The sequence below is a fragment of the Hyla sarda genome, chromosome 1 (genome assembly GCF_029499605.1).
Source record: "Hyla sarda isolate aHylSar1 chromosome 1, aHylSar1.hap1, whole genome shotgun sequence".
Classification (NCBI taxonomy): Eukaryota; Metazoa; Chordata; class Amphibia; order Anura; family Hylidae; genus Hyla; species Hyla sarda.
The window spans coordinates 369680168-369697524 of record NC_079189.1 but is presented as its reverse complement, the minus strand read 5'-3'; the positions used below and the strand labels follow the sequence as shown (position 1 = coordinate 369697524).

Here is a 17357-nt window from a genome sequence, read left to right as displayed (position 1 = left end):
CATTACATTCGTACTGGTATTGGCGCTCCACGCTTTATTGCCCACATGAAGGAAGTCCACAAGAGTGTCACCAACCGGATGAAATTTGCTGGTTTAGAAAGAGTTAAATTAACTCATAAAGGATGTGACCGGCATTCCTTTCTGTTAAAAAGAGAAACATATTGGATCATAGAACTAGATGCCACCGGCCCCTTGGGACTGAATGACCGCATCGAATTAGCACCGTTTTTGTAAATTAGTGGTGTATATTTTTGTTAAAACACAATTATCGTTTTCTTTTTTCACGATCACAATATTCTTCTTCTTATTTGTGTATATATATATATATATATATATATATATATATATACACATTGTTATTTTCATTTACTTTCCTGTTATACGATTACAGTTTCCCTCACCTTGTTAGCTGTCTTCTACCTGTGGGTGTTCCTGGGTCACATGATCCGTGAGCACATCAACAGGTACATGACATGCCTGTGGTGACATCACTCCCTGACGCCCTCTTAAGGTGCGGCGCCAGGTATCGGCGTCACACATCGGCTAGAAGAAGCGCTTTGAAGAGCAAAACAATTTGTCCCGTGGTGCCCCTGTATGTGCCCGTACTCTTGTGAATAAAGCCTGTGGATGGTGAGTGCAATTCTCTTCGAGTTTCTTCTTTGTGGATTACGTTTTCTTTGCATGAACTGCACCACCGTTGTCCACACCCACGTCTCACCTGTACCGCTACTACACCGCATTCCTACAACTGACCCTAGTTCTGCAGTGCCAGATCTATACCACCTTGCTTCACATAAAATGAAGCATGCTGCACATAATCTGCTCAAACAGCCACAGACTAATAGGTTGTGCTGAGGAGCTTAAAGCGGTATCCCAGTGCTTGGTTATCTCTGGAGGCTTCATAAAGAATAAATGGTGTTTGTTCAGACTTGCTATTCCATTCCGGCAGTAGAGTCAGTTCCCCCTTTTGGATAGGGGATGTATTAGTCACTGGGATACCCTTTTAATGCCTTTCAGTGTGGCACCTTCATTGGACACCATTTTTTTTAGGTGTCAAGTCACAGTTGATGACTGTAAGTGCTTCCATAGTAAAGTGGATGACTCATAGTAACCATTTTTGCAGGACTAATTGAGAATTCAAAGCTGAGCTTTGATAGGTGGTTATGGGCAAATCAATTTTCCTGTCTAAATTTGTCGCACAGAAAGTTGCAGTCTAAATATGTGCAACATTTTTGCGACTTTTGCTCTAGAGGATTTTTTGAACATGATGAATTCTAGTCTATATTAGACGGAAATGCATTGGAAAATGCATTGGTGCTGAATTTATCAAAAGCGACTTTCTGCGACAAGTCGCATCAGCTGAAAGTACGCTGAAATGTCAGACCATGTTGGAGCAGGTCTAAATACAGTCTAAAGCATAGATCCTGAAGTCTGTGCGCAGAATATTTTCAAGAGCTGTGCGCACAATAGACCGGCCTATCCCTCTGTAGTTAGGTCTATATTGATGCGGGACATAGACAACTTTGATAAGTACCCCCAATGTGTCTAGGAACAACAACAAATTGGTAGGTATACACAAGTTCAGAGTGAAACTATTTATTATGTAAATCTTATTAGATGTGTCCATAATGCCAGTGGACACAACATAGACATTTGGTATGAATCAATTAGGTTGGAAGAAATCTGGTTTATGTCAGTAGAAGATTTCATAGTCATGTATGTAGTGCCACCTGGAGGAGGACAACTCATGGTCTGGAGCTGTTTTTAAGGATTTATTCTGAGCTTTTTTCACCCTTGTTAATTAGAATCTAAATGCCAATGGCGTACAATAAGATTTAACAGAATTGCACATTTTTGTCAAAACATTTCTAGGACATCCTTTTCTATATTAGCATGTTGGTGCCTCTGTGTACAAAGTTCTTTGGAATCAGATCTTCCGAAGACATACTGTATATGTTGCTCTTTCCTCATCTTTTGGGGTTTGCATTGTATGCTTATTTTTTTGTAAAAAGAGGCTATCAGGTTTGTATACATTTGCACATTTTTATGCTTTTATAAAATGTACAGTAAATATTTATGAAAAAGTTCCTCAACATCTGTCAAGTTATTACAAATTGTAGAAGACTACAATAGGGAGTTTTAAGTTATGTATATAATAGATAATACTTTAGGGATAATATTAATATTACTCCTTATGCTTATGTTATGTACATATCTATTTTTTTCAGATGCAATATATTATAATCCACACACCATTATAACGTTTACGCCAACCTCACACTTTAAGCCATTAAAGTGGCAATTACGCCTGACACAACACTAATATTGCCCTCATATTTTTTTTTATAAAAAAACGTTGGGAAAAACAAAGTAATGAAATAACACATTTTCTTTTGTAATATCTTTCTATTTTACTATGCCAGGCTTCACTCCTGTATGTTAAGGTTTTGTTACAGTTATGCAGCTCCATGGCTATTTTCCTATGGGAAATAATAATAGTCCTATTTATAGCTGAAATCCTATGCCATTTACTGCACTTGTGTCACTAGGCAAAAGTAAAAAAAAAAAAATAATAATATGAAGGATTTCTATTGGCTTCCATTTCTACAGAATTAATGGAAATGAGTGCTCTAGGCAAGACAGGAATAGTACAGTTTGCACCTGAATATCAAGCCCTCTGAAAAGGACTGTCCACTGTTTGACTTTGAACCGCAAAGGGATTCATACATGTAATATCTTGTACTAACTTAGAATTTACACACAAGGCCAGACCTGTAAGTACAAATAGAGCCTAGTATGAAATTGAAAGGCACATTTCTCTATTGTAACCCTGTAAAGTTTGGCAAAGGAACACAACATCAAAAAACCACCACCTTACAAATGCCAGAGGCCACCTTAGACAATGCCAGATGGTTCCCATACAAATAATTCATAGAATTTTATTATTATGTACTCATGGACTACGGTAAAAAATGTGTCATTTACAGTGTTCTCTCCCTTTTTATATCACATTAAGTAACGTTCCCATTTTGAGTTTTAGTGTTGCAAAAAAGTTATGCAAATTAGACCTTAAAAAAGGTCTAGGATATGCTGTGCGGTTGGAGTTTTTGAAAATTCACATTTAGACAGTACATGTAAAAATTTTGATTTCATATATCTCATTTACATGTATCTAAAAAATAGGTTCAATTTGATGTAACCAAGCGTTAATGCTACAATATATCGTACAATATATAACATATGATCAATGACTATAGACTTTGTGTAATCATACTCATACTTTCATTACTGCCCTGCATTTTTCTTATGTCTAATAGGGAAGCAAGAATAGGAGACACATAGAAGTCAGGATTACTGCAGGACCAGACTGCATAAGGTTTGTTTGTAGTCTGTAACCATGGAGACACATAGCTCAACATACATAGAAATGGAGTGAAAGTTTTAATCAAGACAATTTGCAAAATTTGTCAAAATCTTTTGAAGAGGATACATGGCCAACAAGATTGTTGAAGATAATCAGTTAATTATATTTTGCATGTCAATCACTGAAAAACATAGCCAGCAAAGGAACACGTTACTCACATAAAAAACAATGTTAATGAATGAATGGTATGAGTGAGCATAATGTTGTTTAATGCTGTGTTTTTCCCTTGGCGTTAGTTGTTTTCGGTCAGGTTACCAATGCTTTGTGAAGTCAGAGTAATGCAGCATGCTATGTATTCTATCAGTAAAAATATGCATTTTAAGTAAATTGAAGTATATTGGAGTATATCTAAAGAATTATAAGAGATATTTTAAACTAATGACAACAGATCCAGTTATTGAAAGTCGTACGAAAATATTTCGAGTTGTACAATGGCCATTTTTGTACGTTGAGTTCTGTTGAACTTAATGCAAAGTTGTTAATTCACTTTCAGTAAAATACAGTCGTAGTAGGACAAGGTCCTCACCTTGAAATAACGTCAATTTTTTTGAATATTTTTTTTTTTCATTTTTTTTTTGTCTGGTTTCCAAAAGACATAATAGCATTTGCTGTAGTAAACAAAAAATTGACAAAAAAAATGTCTGAAAAGGCATCTTATAAAACATTTCAAAAGTGTAAAAGTTTGTTAAAAAAAATAACCCAAGTAGCAGAAAAAAATAATATGTGTACATATAACCTAAAAGCAATTTTTACGTAGAGTGGTGAATGTTTTCTACTCCATATCCTCAAAAGCACCAAACTGCATTTCTTTTTATTGTAGATGTTTTTTGGACAAAGTAAAATAATAATAATTATCATAAAGAATAACAATAAGAAAACACAATAAACACACAGCACCATTATGAATATAATAATTAAACATAACCCCTCAAACAGATACTTTGATCATCACTAATATATTAAGGTGCATTAGTGCCAAAATAAGTGACTGATTTCTTTGTTACAGGGAGTTTCGGATTTTGTGGCAAAGCAGACCTAAACAGCACATAAATAGGATAGGAAAGTCATTTACAGTGTGGAGGTTCTGTTGGCTGTGGAAATAATCTCATATATCATTTAAAATCGTGTGATGAGGGATTTCAGCAATTGCTGTTCTAACAACAACCTCAGGGCATTTGTCTTTCCCGTCTCACTCCACTTCAGTATTTTTCTCTTTCATTTTAATAATACCCGTGAGGCTACGTTATTGTAAAATAAGTAGATTTTTTTTTTTAGATACAGTCTGCTGCTAACACAGTTACATTCACGTTACATAGCTCGGATGTTAAAAAATAATAAAAACAAAGCAAATACATTTTCGATGAATATGCCATGCTTAACACATACAACACTCATTGTAAGGATGACATAGATCTGCACCTCAACCAAATGGGAGACAATGGGGGAGATTTATCAAAGTTGTCTATTTTCCGGATCAATATAGACCAACCTAGCTAAGGCCGGTCTATTGTGTGCCTAATTTATCAAAAGTCAGAAGGCTCTTGATAAATTATGAACACGGACTTTGGGATCTATGGTTTAGACTGTATTTAAACCTGCTTCAGTATGGTCTGACATTTCAGAGTACTTTCGCCCGAAATTTTAGACGAAAAGTCGCTATTGATAAATTCAGCACCAATGGATTTTTCTGTCTACACTAGAATAGAACGCATCATGTACTAAAAATCCTCTAAAGCAAAAGTAACGAAAAAGTCGCCCACACAGTATTTAGACTGCGACTTTCTGTGCAACAATTTTCCACGGGAAAAAACAGTCTAAATCATTTGATAAATCTCCCCCAATATGTTCTATAAGTATATGGAAAATCATGCCATTGTTCAGTCCATTGTCCCTAAGGAAATGTTGGAGAAAAGTAAAAGAGTCTGCTTTTTTTTTTCCTCCAGAGACAGTGCCGCCGTTATACCAAAGAGATATTTCTTGTATCATTCTATCTTGTTCATTGTATCTTGTTCATTTGAATGGGGCTTTGTTACAATTCTAGGCATAGGCCATGGACTAGAGTGGCATGATTTTTAGAAAAGTGGTACACCGTTTTTCCATAGCTGGGGTAGGGAGAAGTCTGGGAATTGGCACTGGTGACTACAGGAATCCCCACAAGACTCTGCTTTAAGTTGTAGAATGTGGAGATTATTGGTGTTTTTATCCATCAAGATTAGAGGGGCTGTTTTAAATGTACGTGACCCACCTCAAAGAATGTTTGGCTGAATGTGCACTTCCTTGTGTCAAGACAGGAGATAAGGAAGTAGTGAGAAGCCAGGCACCACATAATGAAAGCAGCAGGAGGATGGGCAGGTGAGTATCACTTTTTGTATCCTAGAAAGGCCACCTTTAAGAAAAGGGTTTATTGAACACTTGCCCTCTTTGTTAAACTCGTCACCCATTGACATATTAAGAATAGTGATGAGCGGCATAGGCCATATTCAAATTTGCGATATTTCATTAATATTTGGATTAATATTCATCCTATATCCACAAATTTTGCATATTCGTTCACTTTTTTCCATGCAAAATTCGTAATTTCATAATTTCTGTGAAAAAACTGTAAAAAACGAATAATCGTCATAATGAATATAATTCCCGATATTCTAAATATTCGCAAAATCGCGAAGTGCCGATATTCACAAAAAAATTTGCTATTTGAATATTCGCTCTCAACACTAATTAAAAACACAAATAAAACATTACCTGTTGCACTATAAATATGTTCTGAAATGTCCACCTCCCACGATGATATAATGCTGTTTGAGACAAGAAAATCCAGCATAGATGGGACAGATACATACTTTGATAGAGGACAAAATGGCTCAACATAATGGTCATTGAGCATATTGAAACACAGAGTCGGCTATCTGCTGGGCTAGTTTCTCCCTTGTCCTATTTTACGTAGCTATTATGACATATACTCAGTATTTAGCTTTATCCCTCTATGTGCAGATTGTATTTACTCAAATGACAAAGATGTTAATTTAGTTGAATGAGCTTTTCATTCTTAAAATCCATGACAATTTATTGCCCAGGGATTGTTTAAGATCAGAAAAATATAGTTTTTCTTGTTCATTTGTTGGTATTAGAGCTCATTTTCGTTCAAGTGCAAGGGACGGCAATGACAAGAGCAATAGTGCAGAAATAGAATACAAGATTTTTTGACATTTCTCTCCTTTTACGCTCATTTACCATGTGCTTTACTGTAATGATCTCTTGAGAATAGATAAAGAACAGATTGGCAAGCAGCCAATCCACAGCAGACTATAGTTGGACAGAACCAATTTTTTTAAAAACAAAACAAAAACAGGATTCTCTCATAATAGATCATATTCTCATGAGATCAAAATTATGGAGCACAGTCCACACGGACATTGTCCACACTGAGTGGTTCAAGTTCACATTGCATTGGAATGTGACACTAGATGATAAAGATCATACAGTTGTCAATTTATCCATTAACCCCCTTTCCCTCCCATGCAATATTGGTACACTGGAGCTGTGATGCCATAGACCTAGGATATCATTTTACAGTCGACTCATCTGCACTAGCCAGGAACTTAGATCCAGCTTGTTTAACCTGCTAGATACTGTGGATAATAGTGACTGTGGCATCTAAGGAGTTTGAAGTATTTGTCAGTTGCTCCTCACTCCCGATGCAAATAAAGTTACCATTTCTTTATGTCATACTATTACCAGCACTATAAAAAACAAAACCTTGACATCATTTTCTCTATTTCCCAAAATGCTATTTATACTTAGCATTTTGGGCAATATTTTGATAAATATTTGTAGCCAAAAGCTAAACGCAGAAAAAAGTGCTAACATTTGCATTATAGTTCTTCTCGGTGTTGGCTAAAAATAATAACCCAAATTCTAAGTATGACTGAAGCCTAATTTTAAAATAAAAATTCTGAAAACCACTGTGAACTCCCTATTAAAATGGTCATTTTAGTCAGTGTGATTGAGACAACCCATACAGTTGTGCCCAAAGATACCATGATACATGTTTAACCATTACTTGTCCTTATACAATAGGTAATAAGTAGGCAAAGTTATGTCGAGTTATTGTTTTAAAGCTAAAGTGTCCATTTACTAAAACTTTCTGGCAGTGAACCAGAGAACATCCAGTTAATAAAAACTGCATTAGAGTTATGGGATCCAAAGGAAAACTGTTCATTAATGTTATGGATTTTACAGTTACTGTGTTGATGAAGATGGGGAAAAACAATGTGTGTTCATTACGTTCTATCCATAAAGCCTTCTCTCCTGTGATCTGAGCAACGTGAGAATAAAATAATACACCATTTATTGCCTAAGTGCTATATGGCGGATAGAGTTATGTAGGAAACAAACTGCCATTTGAGACAATGGGTTTCATGCATAAGATGCACTTTAGTTTAGATATATAAGAAGGAAATCTGAAATAGTTATTTAACATAATTTAGCCTTACAATTATGTTTTCCTCTGTGCATTGCTGCTTTTGTGATCTCAATAGTAAAGAATTTATAGTATTTCTCTGGGCTTGCAATATTTAGCACTAACTACCCTATAAAATAATAAGGTATATTTGACAATCCATTTAAACCAACAGTTTCCTCCGATGGGACAGGCAGATGTATTAAGACCTCTTAAGGCTCCAGGGCCCAAGTGTAATCACAGCCTCTACATTCCCAAAGTTAATAATGACCTATGGGCAGGACTCGAGTCCTGTAGGAACATTCCTTTGCTTTTTTCAGAGGAGGAACGCTGTCCCTGTTACACTAGTCCTGCAGGACTGACCTCTGTTCTTACCCTCCCTCCATCTCCTCCCCCGGCTCGGACTGCTAGATGCTGGAGGTGAAGAACCTGTGATGATGTCACCATCACATGTTGGGGGAGGAGCTTAGCTGTGGAGGAGAGGAAAGATCGTGGCTGAAGGTGATGCTGTGGAGGAGGCAGGGCTGAGCTGGAGGAGGGTCACATGACACTCTAGTAAGGTAATTACATGGAAGGAGATTTGTTACAGTGTGTCACCACAGTAGTGGGGTAATTACATGAAGAGGTTGTTAAAAAAATTATTGGGGTCAGAATACAATAAAAAAAAATAAAAGCTTTAAAAAAAAAAAAGCATGTAAGCATGAGAATCATTTTTATCATATTGACCCACAGAATAAAGAAAACATGTCATTTTTACCATAAAGTGCACTCCAAATAAACACAGTCCTTTAGCAAATCCCAATGTAGATAATGCAGAATGTGACAGGAACAAACATGTGGCGGTGCAAAACGCCCAAGAGCAGCATACAGTTCCAATATAACAATGTTGGAGGAAAGAATAGGCTGCACTCACCCCATTAATTATCTTCCATGCTTTAGTCCAATAAAATCATAGGGTACATTCAGCAGGTGGATTCATAGAGAGCGACAGTTTTGTACTGTTTAGCGCATCCTTTGTTCTCTCCTTCTCTGGCTACTACAGTATATATATATATATATATATATATATATATATATATATATATATATATAAAAAAAACTCAATGGCCCTCATTTACTATTCTAAACCCGACCTCTTTTGTCGTTTTTTTTTGTTGCATCTTTGTCTGCGCCATGTCGCAGACATCGTGCGCCAGTCTGCGACACTATGCGACATTTTTTGCCGCCGGACCCGATGTGGATTCTCCCAAACCCGAAAAAGGGGCGTTACCCGACATTTCTGAGCTTTCCCACGTATTTATTAAGGTTTCCAACCCGAATTTGTTGAATTGTTGTGGATTTTTTCCCGACAGCTCAGAGGAGTTGGAAACCAAAACCAACAAAACCCACGTGCGACAAACAGGATGCGACATAATAATAAATACCAGGGGAAAAAAGCAGTCGGGTAAGAAAGCAACATAGACTTACAACCCGATTTTCTTAGTAAATGAGGGCCAATGTGTGTGTGTATGTGTGTGTGTGTGTGCGTGTGTGTGTTTGTATGTTCCAGCATCACTTCCAAACGGCTAAAGACATTAACAACAAACATAGGGTAGGTGATTTAACCCTTACTCACCCCCATTTGCCAGGGTGTTTTTTTTTTGTTAAAAGTCCCATACAAGTCTATAGGAAATATGTTACTGCATAACTTCCAAACGGCTGGAGATATTTCGATAATACTTGGTCACATGTTACTTATATGTCCACTTAAAATATAGGATAGTTAATTTAACCCTTAACAACCCCCATTTGTGAGGATCAAGGTTTTTGTTTAAAGTCCCATGCAAATCAATAGGAGGATGGGATAGGCGGTCGGGATAGGAGGTCGAGATAGGAGGTCGAGATAGGACAGGATAGGAGGACGGGATAGGAGGATGGGATAGGAGGATGGGATAGGAGGACGGGATAGGAGGTCGGGATAGGAGGTCGGGATTGAAGGTCGGGATAGGAGGTCGGGATAGGAGGTCGGGATAGGAGGTCGAGATAGGAGGACGGGATAGGAGGTTGGATAGGTCAGTATAGGAGGTCAAGATAGGAGGTCGGGATAGGAGGTCGGGATAGAAGGACGGGATAGGAGGTCGAGATAGGAGGTAGAGATAGGAGGTCGAGATAGGAGGACGGGATAGGAGGACGGGATTGAAGGTCGGGATAGGAGGTCGGGATAGGAGGTCTGGATAGGAGGTCAGGATAGGAGGTCGAGATAGGAGGATGGGATAGGAGGTCGGGATAGGAGGTTGGGATTGGAGGACAGTATATGAGGACAGGATATGAGGTCTAGATAGGAGGTCAAAATAGGAGGACAGGATAGGAGGATATGGGGTTGGGATATGACTACAATATATGAGGACGGGATATGAAGTCAAAAGCTTCCTTCTTTGTTTATTTTCCTCCCCAACAAGGATTAGGAAGGATAAACCGGGCAACGCCGGATACTCAGCTAGTGGTTCTATATATTCACATCATGATTCAACCTTACACTTAGGTTATATCTTCTGTCAAACAGAGATGTCAACATATACTGCGGTGTAGAAGCAATGCCCCATTTACTTTAGTGGCCTAAACATAGCCAAGGGCTATTGTCTATGTTTAGTCCATTTTCTGCATGTATATATTTACTTAGTTTGACTAAAAAGTGTGGTCTGCTGTGCTTTACAGTGCTGCAAAGTAAACATATACATGAGGGGAATGGACTAAAACTTAGCCACTAGTTGACTACGTTTAGGCGATTAAAGTGAAATAGACAACTGCCAGTACAGTGACTGAGCAATGAGTCTTGCCCCGTTACTAAACTCTTATAAACCGTAGGCGGCTGTATGCCTGTGGCCCGTAAAAAGGCTGGAACCGTCAGGAAGTAAAATTTTAGGTTGTCCGTTTTTTTTTTGTTGTGTTTTTTTTTGTGCAAACTGAGGGGGGGGGAGGCGTATTAGAAATCTTGGGTGAGTTCCCACACTTTTTTTTTTATCCAGGACTGGACCCCTGTCTATGGGTAATATATAGACGTCCTTATATATGTCAAGAAAAGTGCATCATGCTCTACAGCTATAAGGCATTGAGAACATGGGACCTTGAAATTGGTGCTGCTTTTGCAAATTCTTCACATAAACCCCCCCTCCCACTTCACTGAGTATATAGAACAATTGCATAAAGAAATGAAACAGGCTGGTACTGTGATGATAATGGAGATTTTAACTACCTAGATGTGATCAGGTCACATTACATCTTCATCTGGACATTTTTATGTAGAAGGCTTGCAAGAAAGCTAGGTTCTTCATATAGAAGTGTATATAACAGGAGAAAGGCATTCTGCCTCTAAAACTTGTTATTCAATACATAAAAAATTGGATTGTCTATTGCCTTAAGATGGCAAATTCTTCTGAAAATCAAGATAGTAGCCACAACCAAAAATCCTTTACAGGTTTTCTCCATTCTGGGAATTGCCTATGGGCATCGAGTAACAATCCTTTACGCCCCTCTGATTGTTGCGCTCCCAGCACAACACCATGAGGTGAGAAGATGCACAGAAAGACCATTGTGTCTTGATTGTGTATACATCTGATATCCTTTGTGCACCTTTTGTGTCTCCAATTAGCCTTTCAGAATCTACAATTGTTAAATGAGGTTGAGTTTGTATCAAGTAAAGTTAGTCTTTTGAAAAATAAATATTTTCATGCAACATATGTCCTGGAGGTGAAAGGTGTCACAAAGAGGTAGGTAACAGTGCTTCAAACTACTGTCCCTACCTACTTGGATAATCCACCCTTACCAGCGGCCCCCTGTTGGGTAATGGTCCCTACACATATTAACTGCACAGGAAGTCAGGGAGGTCAGACAGGTTCAGGTCAGCAACACATGGACACATCAAGAACAAAGTCAATAAACTAGAGGGATATACCTTGAACAGGCCAAAGGGTCAAAACCAAGGTTTCATTTGTAAAAATGAAACCTTATCTTTATTCTGTAGGTCCATGCGATTAAAATGATACCCTACTTATATAGGTTTTATTTGGTCGTACTTCTGAAAAAAATCATAACTACATGCAGGAAAATGTATAGGTTTAAAATTGTCATCTTCTGACCCCTATAGCTTTTTTTATTTTTCCGCAAAACGGCCGGTATGAGGGCTCATTTTTTGCGCCGTGATCTGACGTTTTTATTGGTACCATTTTTGTATTGACTGAACTTTTTGATCGCATTTTTTCATGATATAAAAAGTGACCAAAAGCACGCTATTGTGGACTTTTGAATTTTTTTGCAAGTACGCCATTGACCGTGCTGTTTAATTAATTATATATTTTTATAGTTTGGACATTTCCGCACGCAGCGATACCACATATGTTTATTTTTATTTACACAGTTTTTTTTTTAAACGGGAAAAGGGGGTGATTCTTACTTTTATTAGGGAAGGGGTTAAATGATCTTTCTTAACTTTTTTTTTATACTTTTTTTTTTTGCAGTGCTATAGCCCCCTAGTGGCAATTACACTGCACATACCGATCTCATACACAGATGATTGCCGTGCATTGACACGGCAAAGATCAGTGTTATCGGCGGTCGATTGCTCAAGCCTGGATTTCAGGCTTGGAGCAATCTCCGATCGGACACGACAGAGGCCATTAAGAGACCCTCCTGCTGTGTCCTAGCTGATCGGGACATCACAATTTCACCGTGATGGTCCAGATCAGCCCAACTGAGCTGCCGGGAAGCTTTCACTTTCATTTTAGATGCAGCGTTCAAAGTTGATCGTTAATCAAAGTTAATAGTGCACGGCACAACGATCGGTGCTGCACGCTATTAGCCCAGGGTCCCGGCTTTCATTAGCCACTGGGACATACCTGGTATCGCCGTGACCCCGCGTTATATCTGGGACTGGGCGCAGGGCATACAGGTATGCCCTGCGTCCTTAAGAGGATACATATACATACATATAACATTTTACTGTAAATGTTAATCCTGTTTCTATACAGCCATTTGTTTTGCAAATAGAGAAAGGTCCCTTCAATCTTTATTCCTACCATTCACACATGGATGGCCTATCCCAAGAAACTCCCCCGCACTGTCCTACCACACTGTATTGACAGGGTTGAGCACTGCTTGTAGTCACCAGCCACATTAACAAGGAAAATGGTAGAGTGCCAGAAGAAAATCCCTTCTTTTACCAAATTAACATCACAGCTCTCTCTTTGAAACTGCTGATTTAGAAGTCTGCAGACAGAGAGAGAGATTCCTTCATAGCACTGGTACATTAGGTTTATATGGACACTGTCACTTAAAAAAAAACCTTCAAATAGAGATGTAACAAGTTATGATCATTAGGGAAGTCTAACGGATTGTTTTGGTTAGGAGAGCCTACCTCCCAGCTCATTCTGGCAATTGGTTGGGGTCTATATACTCAAAACTTTTGACATGTCTCTAGGATATGTCACAAGTTGTTTTTTTTTTTAAGTGAAAGGTACACTTTGAGCAGTTAGCAGCCCCAACATCTTGTTTAGGATAATCTGTATATACACTTATCTTTTACAAATGTACCTGTTCTTAGACAAATCATGACGTTTTCGATCTCCAATGCACCTGTTTTGTGATGTCTTTTATGTGAAAGTCAGAAGAAAGTTATAGCTTTAGAAAGAGCAGGAAATCTCATTAAGCAAACACAATTATTGTTCTAAATTTTATAGATACTGAAGGAAATAATAAATTGTTTTCTGTTACTGTATTCTGCCACATTGTAATATTATACGACTCATACGGCTCTTTAGTACTTATGCTTCTGTATACTCTCACACAAGAAAGTCTTGGTCTCTGGCCCCCTGTTGCCTCCTAAGCTGCTAAATGATTGCTCACACAAAGGTCTCCACTGTAATGTATGAAAGAGAAGATTTGCAGTCATATGCTATGCGAAACAGCCTTGGTGAATGAAATTCACTGCAGTAGTGACAGGCTGAAACCAACCACATACCAGATCTGATTACAAACTTACATAAGAATGTTAGATCCACATTTCCCCGAGAAAAGATTTCAGCGTATTTGATTCTGTATACAAATAAACATTTCTGGGAATTACACTTCCTATCAGTGTGTGGAAGTTACGGCGGATGTTTCTGTCTTTGGCATGTATGTTTAGCTGTATCAAAAAGTAGCTAAGAAACCAGGGAATAATGTAGACTATTTACTGCTGCATGCTGATGCTGTTCAAAGATCCATCAAGGGGTTGTATGGGGTTAAAAGTATATGGCTGCTATTTCAGAAGCGCCACATCTGTTCATGGGCTGTGTCTGGTATTGCAGCTGAAGTGGATGGAACTGAGATGAAATATTAGTCACGGCAGCTTTGGTTAAATATTTAGCCCTGTGTTAACCATGTAAGGTCTTGTTTTGTACGTAATGATCTATATTTTTTATTGGTTCCATTTTGGGGTATATGAGATTTTGGGACCACTTTTTAATTCAATTTTTTCTCACTAAAAATGGGTAATTTTGCTGAAGAGTATTTTTTTCCTTTACGCACAACATGAAAAGAGATCATGCATAAACAAATTGCTGCACAACCAAAATGCCACATAAGGTCCCAGCCATATATACCAAAAATAGAGAAACGCAAAACAGCTCACCACCAGTCTGAACAGTCTGTAAAGTCCGAGGCACTGGATTGATTTGGAAGCACGGGGTATCAATGGGCCATATCTCACATAGACATAGCAGCAAAAAAGGTGAAAATCCAGCTCCCAAGGAAAAAAAGGATAAAGTCTTCAAACTTTAATAATCCACGTAAAAAGCAAAACAAGAGCAACCTGTCACCGTAAAAGTGATAAACGCTGATGTGTTTCAGGCTCAAGCAAAGCCCTTAGTCAAGTTTATATCTTTAGATTTTAGTTTTACTTGTTTAGTCCCCCTAGGGGACTTTACTATGCTAATGCTTGATTGCTTCTACAGTTAAATGCAATACATATGTATTACAGTTTACTGTCAAATTGGTGATCTACTAGCAAAAGTAGATTATTGTGCAGCAATGAAGGCTTTTGGAAGGCCTTGGGCTGCCATGACAACTAATCATAGGGGAGCTATTGCATCATGGGGTATCAGAGCCCTCTCCATACCTCTTTAATGCTGCCATAATCTTTCAGTAGACTAGAAAGTCTAAAGATATAAAAATGAATCACAATGGCTTATGCTGGTTAATTAATTTAGTATCTTACTTGTTATGCCAACTTAAGCTAGACCTTAAAAATATACACCTTAAAATACACCTTTTAAGCCACACCCATTGCTACATATGTAGGCCACGCCTCTTATCACATGAGCCAATGAGCTGAAAATGCACCAAACTACGCCAAATTGTGACACATTTTATGCCACATTAATAAATGAATTTGCCCTAGTCTATTGATAGGTTTGGCTTTGTTTTTAAAAGATAGGAGCCAAGTCTTTTTCATCATGTACAACACCTTTAATTATGGACCATTCCATTCTCTTTACTTAGGACCATTCCATTTATCATGTACTTGTATAAATTTTTCAAACCATTGTGTAAATGTACTCTTCACCTTAATTTCTTAATCCGCCAAGTCAACATCTCTAATGTTTATTGTATCACACAGATTTTAAGTGCGAAGCACACAAGAATGGGAATCTATTAACAGTCAGAATAAATCTCCATATCAGGAAGAGAAGAAATGCACAGTGGATGAGTCTTACTCATCTTTGAAACCAAATTGTAGAAGCACCCCTTTCACTTTTTTGTGACAACATAACAATTAGAGTAAGACATCTTATGATTACTCCTGAATGAAGGGCCTTTATAGAAGCCAATAAATAAATAGGGTTTTTTTTTTTATCTCTGCTATTCAATTTTACCAGTATTGACACGTTCTTAGTAAAGTACTGAGCTCTCTTTTCAGAGCAGTAAATAACAATTTAAGAGACGCTGTTTTGTTATTATTTTATTTTTATCTGTAATTGTAAAAGTGGAACACAAATGTTGTAGAATTCTTTAAAAATCTGAATGGGTGTCAATATTTCATTTTTACATCTTCAATGCTCTATGAATCTCAATTTGAGAAAAAGTCTGATATATCTAACTGTATGGTGGTACTATTACAGGAATTAGGAATTGCCATTTTGTCCATAGTAAATCTGGGCCGCTGTGTCTTATGTAATTATTTAGCATGAATCTTTTTTTCTGCTACCCACCATCTTCTGCTCATACTGCTTCACTGAAACACTGATTAATAAAGTGCAGCTACATCCCCCTCCTCCCTTAATCCACTGGTTTCTATTTACTATTTTATAGTAAATGAATACTTTGGTAATAGAGGTGATTTCTGAATGTTTAAAGAGAGGCTCCAAGCTGAAAGGTGTGTGTGTATGTATGTGTGTATGTGTGTGTGTGTGCGTGTGTGTGTTTGTGTGTGTGTATGTGTGTGTGTATGTGTGTGTGTGGGCGGGGGGTTTGTTGTGATGGTATAATGCTGCTTTCTCCTATTGATATATATGAGTTGTATGTCTTTACACATACTGTACTACTGATTAAAAGATTAAAAACACATGATGCAAAGTATTTGTTAAGTAACCTGGAACTTAAGGGTATATGATAGGAAAATATTCAAATAAATGCTTTTTTAATGCTACTGGAGAAAAAGTTGATTTAACCCGATAACGACCATGGACGAGTATAGACGTGCACCCACGAGATCGTGGCAGGGACTCGGCTGTATCACACAGCCGGGACCCTGCTGCACTGCCGGGACTGAAGTAAACTTCGGTCCCGGCAGTTCTAACCCTTACAGCCGCGGTCGGATGTGACCGCGGGCTGTAAGTGTTATGACAGAGGGAGCTCCCTCTGTCACCCCTGCAGCACCCCGCATCGCGATCGCAGGGTGCTGTGTGTGGCCGCAGCTGGCCGGGGCCTGCCGCACTGCCGGGAGTGAAGTTCACTTCACTCCCGACAGTTTAACCCTTACAGCCGCGGTCAGAAGTGAGCGCGCGCTGTAAGGAGTTCTGACAGAGGGAGGAGGCTCCCTCTGTCTCTCCTGCAGCACCCCGGAGCATCGCGGGGTGCTGCTGCATACCTGGGCAGCCGGGGGTCCTACAAAGACCCCCAGGTCTGCCCTGGGTATTGCCTGAAAGTAGGGAAAACTGGCAGGCAGCATATAACTGCAATGCTTTGGAATACTAAGTATTCCAAAGCATTAAAAAGTGTAAAAATAAATAAATAAATAAAATAAAAGTGTAAAAATAAATAAAAATTTAATAAAAGTGAAAAAAATACATCTATTAAATGAATCTAATAAAAAAAATGCATAATGTGTAGGATCGCATTGGCGGACATCCGCAGCATGTAATATGCTGTGGATGTCCACCATGTGATCCTACACATTATGCAGCAGTCACGGTAATGAGCTCCCTGCTGCGGCTGGTAGCTTTGTGTGTCCACTCATAG

At 38.2% G+C, this 17357-nt stretch overlaps 1 protein-coding gene and 1 long non-coding RNA gene across 2 annotated transcripts in view; one reads left to right on the top strand and one right to left on the bottom strand.

Annotated features, from left to right (window-relative positions):
- Positions 1 to 17357, bottom strand: part of RORB (RAR related orphan receptor B) — a 230543-nt gene that overhangs the window by 133854 nt on the left and 79332 nt on the right. The gene's annotated exons all lie outside the window — the stretch shown is intronic.
- On the top strand, positions 3316 to 15729 carry LOC130275365 (uncharacterized). Its single transcript, XR_008844745.1, has 3 exons — positions 3316 to 3376; positions 5712 to 5776; positions 15517 to 15729. It is a non-coding gene; the product is annotated as an uncharacterized LOC130275365 (long non-coding RNA).